Here is a 10410-nt window from a genome sequence, read left to right as displayed (position 1 = left end):
TAGAGAGTGAAAACTTTGTCCTGGCAAGAGAAACTTCATCCGTCACATGTTTAATGAAGTTTGTAGCACACTAACAAAGTTTATGGGGTAGAGCTAATACTTTCAAAGACAGGAGTACACTATTAAACAGAAACTGACACTTTCAAGCCAGGAACAGAACTTCGTCATTATTATTATCATACAGAGGCTGCATTGCCATCTGTCCAGACAGGTTTGGGTGTGTAATTGTGCCTGAGAACAATATGTATAACCCCGGAACAAACAAACATTAAAAATTCTGTATTTTCTGAGTGTAGGCACATACAGAGTTTTGAGTGGCCACATTTTCCAGCCAGAAGAAGGATATATCTGCAACTGAAAATCTCGCTTTTTAGCACTTTGTAGTGATTTCTCCCTTGTTTTCAGGGGACATCGTTTGGCCACTCACCATTTTGTACCGGGAGTTCCTGAGATAAAAATACTGTGTGGATGGCCCCCCAGCTATCTTGGAAAACATCCCTATTTACCTGTATGGCGGGAAGATTTTAATGTGTATGAAAGAGAAATATTTGTCATTCATACTGAAATTCATCCTATATCCATTTACTCATACCACTGATACTTACTTTTGAGAATGAGTATAAATAAAAATCTAACAAGCATTTAATTTACAATAAGAAATAACTTTATGTCTTCTGTACATGTGGACTAAGAAGTAATTTGCCCTCAGGTCTGATTCTTTTAAAATAAAGAAAGAAAATAAAGTATTCCATTTGTTAGTACAAAATGTGTAGGAAATGTTACCTTAGTTGTTTGTCAATAAAAACACTTGATGTGTATTTTACTTTTCAACTTTTTCTTTACCAAGTAAATTTAATAATAATACACTCTATATATGAATGAAGGGCTTTTTGAAAAGTTGTTCTTCTCAATGTTATCAAAGAAAATGCAGCTTTTCTTAATGTTCACCAGCATACCTTAACTGTTAGCCGTGTTTTAAAAGCATGACACAATTTGTGATTCTTAAATGCTACATGGTCTTTGATACAATGCAGATCTTCTCTCTCCATTTTAAACAATTTAGATAATGGGGCTGTGAAATTGGAAGGCTGTTTTATAATTGCTTTTAAATTGCATGCCTTCCCTTCCTGCTGTGAATATAAACCACAGAAGCTTTTTATTCTAAACTCTGGATGTGAATATATAATTGTGAGGACCTGGTTTCATTGCTCCCTAAGATTTCTTTTCAGCATGTAAGTGACTGAATTTCATTCATATTAATTAAAACATTGACATTGTGATTTTCTTTATGTGGGGGATAACATTTAAAAACTGCTTTTAAAATATCAGTAAGAATATGAATAAAAAAGAATTAGAGAAAGGGGAAGAAGGAAGTATCTAGGATGTTAACAAAGCTAAGTGTATGCACTATAGTGATATAAAATAAGCATGACTCAAAAATACATTTTCCTGAAGTTGATATCTGTAAAATATCTTCATGCATAGCTAAACCAGTAAATCTCACTATTGATTTGTTGGTGGATGACCTACACAGAGAACTAGACAGGAGAAGTATTTCCCTGTTGGTTCTCCTGGACCTCTCAGTGGCTTTTGATACTATTGACCATGTTATCCCTCTGGACTGTCTTACTGGGATGGGACTCAGAGGCACTGTTTTACAGTGGCTCTTTTCCTTTCTGGAGAAGAGCACCCAGGTGCTGGGGGGCTCCTGTTCAAACCTCTGGCCATTGACATGTGCAGTCCCCCAGACTTCCATTTTTTCCTCTGTGCTGCTTAACATGTACATGAAACCACTGGGAGAGGTCATCCGAAGTTTTGGAGTACGGTGCCATCTATATGCAGACAACACCTAACTCTACTACCCCTTCCCATCTAAAGCCAAGCTGTCCTGACCCTAAACCAGTGTCTATCATCAGTAATGTGCTGGATGAGGGCAAACAATTTGAAATATAATCCAGACAAGACAGAGGTACTCCTGGTCAGTTGGAAGGCAGATCAGGAAATAGGGATCCAGCCTGAACTGGATGGGGTCACACTCCACCTGAGACACAGTTTGGGAGTACTCCCAGCTTCAGTGTCAAAACTGGAGGCCTGGTTTTCTGCAGTGGCCAGGAGTACCCTTGGCATGGCAAAATAGCCAATAATACTTGACAAACTATGATCTGAAAATAATGCAGAGCCTGTAGAATGAAGAAAATGTAAACCATGCAGAATCTGTATAATAGGAACAAAATGTATATATTGGTGAAATTACTTACTAATGCTTATCAGGGGAAACTGTGTGGAAAAGAGAACCTGATTTTAGAGAAATGCATCAAAAGGTATACAAATGTTCAAGCCTTTAATAACTGTGGGACCAGGACAAAAGGGAGGTAAGTTTGTCAGTGCAAGGAAGAACAATAGATATAAACAGATTTGTCTGTTCCTTGTTCTGGCATAGGAAAAACCAGCACAGTTCAGGGCTTTTCAGGTTGCTATGGCAGCCTGGGAAAGAGTCCTGTTTTCTTCATAGCACTGAAATAAATTGAACACTGGGTAAACTAGACATAAGTCTGATAAACTTATGCACATGCATAAATAACCTAAACCAAAGGGTGTCAAATTCATTTTCATTGAGGGCCACATCGGCCTTATGGTTGCTTTCAAAGGGCCGTTGAATCCATGATGGAGAATCCGTGGATACAGAGGACCAGCTATCTATCTATCTATCTATCTATCTATCTATCTATCTATCTATCTATCTATACACACATATATACATATAAATATGCATATACATAGTGGTTGGTGCTCTTTAGTATTTGCCCAGTTAGATGTTGTTGAACAACAGCTTCCATCATTGTTCATTAGCACACATTCTAGTGCCATTCACTAAGTTCAGAGCAATCAAATCATACAATTTATTTCTTCATTGAACTGCAAAACTGATTGTAGATTTACTTTTTAGAGAAGGTAACACAGCAACAGATCAAGTTTCTGATATTCAGTCAGAGAAGATAGGAAATAGCTGTACTAACATACCTTATATACACATGTATAAGTGTTGGAATTTTAATCCAAAAAATCAACCTCAAAAAACTGAATTGACTTATCCATTGGTCAATGTGAGAATCAACTCCTTCTCTGGAGTTACGAAAGGCAAGCATTTAGCCTGTCCTGGGATAACCTAAAAGAAGCACTAGCTTGCTCTACTCTCTCTGCTGTGGCATCACTCCTGGCCTTTTTGAATGCCTGATTGGAGAAATAGCAATGACAGCCAAGTGCAAATGGCCCTCTGAGGCAGCATTGGTGTTTTCCTCTCTCCGCTGATTGATCCTCAATTTACCCATGGGTCATGTCAGAATCCATAATGTTGGCCCCAAAACCCATCATCAACTTATACAGGAGTGCATACAGTAGTTTCATCTGTGGAACAGAGAGCCTTCTTTAGAAAAAAGGAAACTATTACTGTCAGATTTTCATAATTGCATTTGCAAAGCTGTCTGTTGTAAATAATGTTCTTGTTTATTAGACTAAACTTGCTTATAGCTTGTGTCAATTCAGGTTATATTCAAAATTCTTATATAACTTTATAACACAGTGTTATATTTTCATGTTACAGTTTAGTTCTTCTTTTTAACATTAACCAGCTGGAATAAACTGAGATGTTTTACTGGGTTGCTGTAAGTTTTTTGGGCTGTATGACCACATTCCAGAAGCATTCTCTCCTGATGTTTTGCCTGCATCTATTGCAGGCATCCTCAGAGGTTGTCAGGCCATGAAAGCCTTAAACAATACATTGACATGTTTTAGTGTGAGATGTACATACCACATAAAAGTATGTCTATTTTGTGTGATGGGGAATAGAATGATACCATAAACAAAAATAACTAGTTGCATGTATTGTTAATACCTTGTTTCTTGATAAGATCCACTCCGCATTTTTGCATAAGAAATGAGTAATATATTTTGGGATTCAAACTAGTGTAAAATCAAAAATAAAACCCAAAAATATCCAAGAGTGAGCTAATTTTTAAAATTTTTATTATACATAAATCATATATAGAAAGACAGAAAAAAGCCAAAAACAAATAATAATAATAATAATAATAATAATAATGTAAAGCAAGAGAGAGAACATGGCAAGAACAATGAAAAAATCTATACATATATATTGACTAATGAAAAGAAATATCAAACAGATATTTCTTCAAATTGCCATCAATATACCAACTGTTCAACATTTTAAACAAATTGTAGGATTCTCAGTTAATTGAAAAATAGGTGATGAATTGTTTCTATTTCTAATACTGTAATCAAAGTCAATAGATATTTCAATGGGTTTTAATGCAAAACTGCATATAATCCTTTATTTATGAAATTATATTTGGAAGAATAGAGTAAAATAGAATAGAACAGAGACTCAACAGTTGCCTATGGATTGTGAAACTAAATAATACAAGTGTAGAACACATTGTATTTGTGAGTGATCAATATAATAGCAAAATAAAGAAAGCCCATTTAATTTAAAAAACTATACCTTTTATTGATTTATAAATTATGGTACAAAATAGCCTAGATATTATCCATGTACTTAGCTTCATTCTGCCTTTTACATTCTACTGTGGAAATGTTTTTCAGGACATGTAGGAGTGTACAAAAGGAAGGAAAATCGTGTGAAATTACCTCTCCTCTTTTTGTTAGTGAGTTCTGGGAGTAGTTGCTGTATGAATGGAAACTCCAAGAAGTCTTGGGGCAAGGAACAGGAAGATTAACTCTCCCTGACAAAGCCAGTGTCTTCCTGATTGGCCATTGAAAGCAACTTCAGTCCACCTTGTGCCCAGCAAACCCTGTCGTTGTATGTCTTGGATGTACGACAACCTGATTGCTGACTGACTTCTCTACTCGCATTTTATTCTGATTTATGCATTCTTGACTTTAAACTATTATTACTGCAGATTTCTTGCTCTGGTTTATAAAAGTGGGAAACCTTCTTCTGTGCTGGCTGCGTTGGCAAAGGTGCCCACAAAACCCAGGTGCTCACACAGAGGTCCATGGCCACTAGGAGCAGTGGTGGCAAAGGCATCACAGAGCAGGTAAGATACAGACTGGATCTACACTATCCCAGGATCTGATCCCAGATTATCTGCTCTGAACCAGATTTATGAGTCTCCAGTTCAAAGCAGATAATCTGGATTTTATATGGCAGTGTAGAAAGGGCCTAACCTCATCACACTAGAGAATGAATCCACTTTAAATCTGATTGCTGCCTCCAGCTGAATTCTAGGGTTTATAGTTTAAGGAGGAGCCTTTAACAGCCTCACTCAATTACAAACTCCAGAATTCTACAGGAGGCAGAAACTGGATTTAAAGTGAATTCATTCTCTAGTGTGATGAAATAGTTTTAGAATAGTTACTCTTGAATAACAAATACAAGAGAGAAATATGGACTATATCTCATTTGTAATTTTCATTTTCATGCTTTTTCTATTTTACTTCTGAAGCAATTAAAGCAAAATAAGAAAGCTGAACATTCAGTCTGATTTTTTATTTCCAATTTGTTATTGTTATTATTATGAATCAACTATAAGCAGTATAATGTCCAGTCATATCTAATGTTAGTGTTAGTACCCAATGTTCAAGAACGCGGGCCTGCCTTTATCTGGCTGTCAACTACTCTAGTCATGTAACAGTGAACCTCACACCATAGCCCATGCCTTTACAAGTCAATTTCACCAAATATCTATATTTGGGACATATTGCAAAAGGGGAAAAAAATATGACTGTTTTCTCATCCCTAATCTCTGCTAACTCTCAGTAGATGTTATTCAGCTACCAGTATTCATTTAAATGAAATGAATTGCATTTTATTGAGAAGCAAAGGCATGAAATATACCATTTCAAGTGTATGAAATTTAATCACCAAATCTCTTTACTTTCCTCCCTCATGTTCAGCATCAGTCATCCAATTTCAATTACTAGATGAGTTAATGATTAAGATCAAATTATGAATGACTTTGAGTAGATTTCCCAAGCTATTCTGACTTTCTAATTTTAGACTGAGTATTAAAGATATATTACTTAAGAAAATTAACAGGATGGAGAACAATTAGAAAAAGGAAGCTTTGATCAGGGATGACTAGAATTCAGTATATCATTGTTGACATCACACTTTATTACAGCTGAAGTATATTAGATTCCTTTAAAATTGAATTATATGTTGTACACTCTTTCTCTGGAAATTAAAATAAGAAGTATTTTTCATTACACTTGATTATAGATCCTAATCAATTTTTTTGAAAGCATGAAGGAAAGATTAGCTGCTAGAGTCTTGGAGAAGGTAACATTTTGAATCCCCTTTCTGAAAGGGTCTTACTACTTCTAGCTAGCTTCCAGAGATGGAGCAATTGGCGGCTTCCATATCAGTGGGGCTCTTAATTCTTCCTAGGTTTTAGTCCAAACTCTAAAGGAGCAAACGCAGATATTATTCTCTATCTCCTGCCAAAAAATAAACCCAGCTCCTCAGAAAACTACTTTAAAGTTTGGATTCTCAATTCCACTAACATGTGAGATATTACCACCACTGCGGGGAGTGAGTTTCTCAACTGTTTGTCAGTTTTCATTAAAATTCTGTTTGTTTTGACCTGACTTCTGAAATCATGAATATTTCACAACAATAAAATTCTGCACAAAGCATTCTTATTCTTTTTAGGGCTTTATGCACCTTAATGTTTCATCGCGGTTCATGAGAACATTCTGAGCTCATGAAGATGCCAACTGGAGAGACTTCTAGTACTCCCATATTATTTTTGTGACTTTATTGAGTTTTGCCAACAGACTTGCTTTCTACCTATTTAACAATTCTAGGCTAAAGTAACTTCTTTCCCTTAGAAGGATTACTACTAGAATGCCAGCTGTTTCTTGTTAGGATGGTTACAGAATTATCATTTGTGGGGATCCCTGCAAGTTTACAGTGCACAGAGAGGGACATCTAGTTCACTGTGATACCCTCTGAAAATCCTCCATTCAATGGGCCATAGGTTTTGTCTCAGTTATTTCAGTCTTTTTCATAGTAGAGTAGTGATTGAGCAGAGAAAGGTCTTTTGACTACTGTTTTAATTATTTGCTATTATTGGATCCACTTCTTTAAAATCTTTATCAAGCAACATGAAAGAAGTTATGACACGTTTGCTCCCATGCTGTTGCTGATTGTCCTGAGCATGACATTTGTCACCAATAAAGCATTGTTTACATCACAAAATGCTATTGCATACCCCAACATTGATATGGAATAGCTTATTACATTTTCCACAGTATAGAAAGAAGACCGATGGTAGAAATGTTCTTGGGTATTTTTAAATACCCAATAGTATTCCTCTTTCCATGTATTCCTCTTTCCATGAAAGATTCAGAGGCAATTCCCAGCACAAATAAAGGCATTTTATTTCTAATGAGAGATACAACATAAAACATAAGTACGTTTAAGTGCTAATTATGATACTCTACATCTAAAATTAACCAAATTAAACAAATGGGTTACAAGTCGCATCCAACTTGCCAGATCCCAATTATAGATAATATAGTAACTCGTCCTCCTTTACAAGTATCAAAAGGTGTTATCTTAATCATACCAAAATGCATATCTTTTATATATAGATACAGCTACTTATTTAAAGAAAGCCTAACATTAATCCTGGGCACCATTTAGATTTCATGATTGCAATCACTAAATTCCATTCTTTTTATTTCTTTTCTGTATTATTTCTCATCAACATGGTTCATTAGTCTTAGTTTAATCCTCTATTTTCATCATGAGTTCCATCTATGCTACCATTTATTTCCATTTCTTCAACATTCTTTAGAGGGAATGCATACACCTGCCTGGCGGTATTGCGTTGGAACAGATGAAATGTCTGATACAACTTAGGCATCCAACACACTCTGTATGAATGGAAACCTTGGCTTTCTGCCATCTGGAGTGAAATACCTGTTACAGCTATTAATCATTAATAATGTCTACTTTAATGCCAATATTTCATATAAAATTTAATATCAAATTGTTCTCTTGGGGAGAGGCTTCTAGTGGATCCAGTGCTAACATTCAAACTACACTTGAATTAAAACAAAACTGAAAGCCAAGGCTGAGTCTATGTTCTAAACTACTACAACAGTAGTTTGGAACATGGACTCAACCTTCCCCTTAATACAGTTCCTCATGATGTAGTGACCCACAACCATAAAATTATTTTCATTGCTACTTCATAACTGTAATTTTGCTACTTTTATGAATTGAAATGTAAATATCTGATATGCAGGATGTATTTTCATTGGGCCAAATTTCCCACACAGAACCCCCATATCTTAAAGAGACTCACTGGATTGAGCTCTCCCTCACCCACACATGTGCACTACGCTGCCATGCGCTGTGCACACCAGGTCTCCCCTCTCAGAAACAGCCCTCAAAACAGCCCTTGCCATGGCTGAGAGGCTGGCTGAGAGGTCAGCCAATCACAATGGAGGAGGGCTTTTGGTGGGACGATTCACTGTTTGTTTCGAAAAAGATAGAGAAAGACAGGCAGAGAGAAGTCCAGCCTTCTCTGCCAAAGGGGTTCCAAAGAGCATCAGAAATATATGTTTTCTGATGGTCTTTGCCGGCCCCTTTGAAACCTCCTCATGACACCCACCCTCCCAGGGGTCCCAACCTCCAGGTTGAGAAACACAGTACTAGAATGCTTGTCTGTATAAATACCAGTATTATTAGCAACACATACATTACACATAAATTTCAGTACTTCACTATAAAATATGTTTCTATATATTATACTTTGCAAATCCATGACACTCTTAAAGGAGGAGGAAGAAAAAGAGATGTGTAAGACAACAAGGAGACTTTTGTGGCCAGAGAAATCTGAAATTTTCTATGGTCCTATCAAGTAGCTGCATATATACATGGACACATCAACGAACACACATTAATAGTTTGTAAAAGTGCAAATGGTGAAAGTTCTAGAGAGACAGTGTATCAGGAATCCTTTATATATACTATAGTGTCTAAATTCACATTGCCCTAACAGGAAATGGGAGAAAAGAGTGTAAAAAATAAAATAATGTTGGACTATATTCACAAGAAAGCAAAGAATAAAAGACATTAATGAAGCAACACCTAATATTGTATACATTAGTTCCCCCACATACACACACAATACACATGGACACACACTCTATGATATACTGATCTCTCCAACAATTCATAATATTTATTTGGTGACACATCTTTCAATACCTTTAGGCAAGGTATTGACCTACAGCATTTCATCAAGCAGTGTAGTTAAAGCTTTTATTTCACCTCTCCCAATCAATAGATAACTCAGCTATACATACTAGGCCTGGGTAACAACGGAAAAATTTGTTTCTAAAATCGATTTGTATTTGGGGTTTTTTTTTGTTTCAATATTTAAAATAATTACAAAATTTTCCTTTTAAAAAGTTCGATATTTACAAAATTTCGTAAATGGTAAAAAATTAACGAATCGATTTCCAAAACAATAACGAATTGATTCGTTAATGGCGGACGCGACCGCGAAATATGCTAAAAAACCTCCAAAACCTTCTGAAGCTTCCCTCTCCCTCTGTTGTTGACTGTTGGTGTGATATTATAATTTTTTTTCACTAATTAAACCATAAAACTGGCCCAGACATGCGGAAATAATAATGAAACGACCTCAAAACAATAACGAAACGAATACAATATCGAAATACGAAGCATTTACAAAACGTTTTTGAAAATTCATTTTTTTTAATAATTGCTCCAGAATGGTTCGTTATCGTTTTGTAATTGAAAAAATTAATGAATTATCAACGAATTACGAATTAACGAAACGAAACCGCCCAGCCCTAATACATACATGCACACACAAAAGAGATGAGAGGCAGAAGTAGATAGCAAGGGTGGGACCTAAGCAGGACAGTTGATCAAACAGTAGAAGAAATGAAATGAAAAGGAAGATAATTATTGGGGTTAAAACACACTATAGCACAATTCTCTAGTTTAAATAATTGTTTCAATTTATCCAAGAAAAAAATGGAATAGTTTCTTTCTAAAAGACTGATGATCATGTTAAGTGGTGGCTTAATCTTTTTAAAATTCCATATAGATACATTTCCTCTTCGTTGGGCCAAACAAACAGCTGCCCAAATAAACACAGCATTGCAAAGACACATTGTGATTTTAAGCACTTGAGATGTCTCAGTGCTTTCAATATCAGCCAATTATTTGTGATAATATGTTTGGTATACACAGATCTGGCCTATGAATTTGTCTGGGTTATTTTCTTACAGAAGCAAACAGAATTGTTTGCTGTGAATCATATTGCAATTACAGTGTATACAGTCAATGCCACTTGCTTCTTAATCCTAATCACAGAATGTCAG

The sequence above is a fragment of the Anolis sagrei genome, chromosome 4, assembly GCF_037176765.1.
Source record: "Anolis sagrei isolate rAnoSag1 chromosome 4, rAnoSag1.mat, whole genome shotgun sequence".
NCBI lineage: Eukaryota > Metazoa > Chordata > Lepidosauria > Squamata > Dactyloidae > Anolis > Anolis sagrei.
This window is presented reverse-complemented; position numbering follows the sequence as displayed.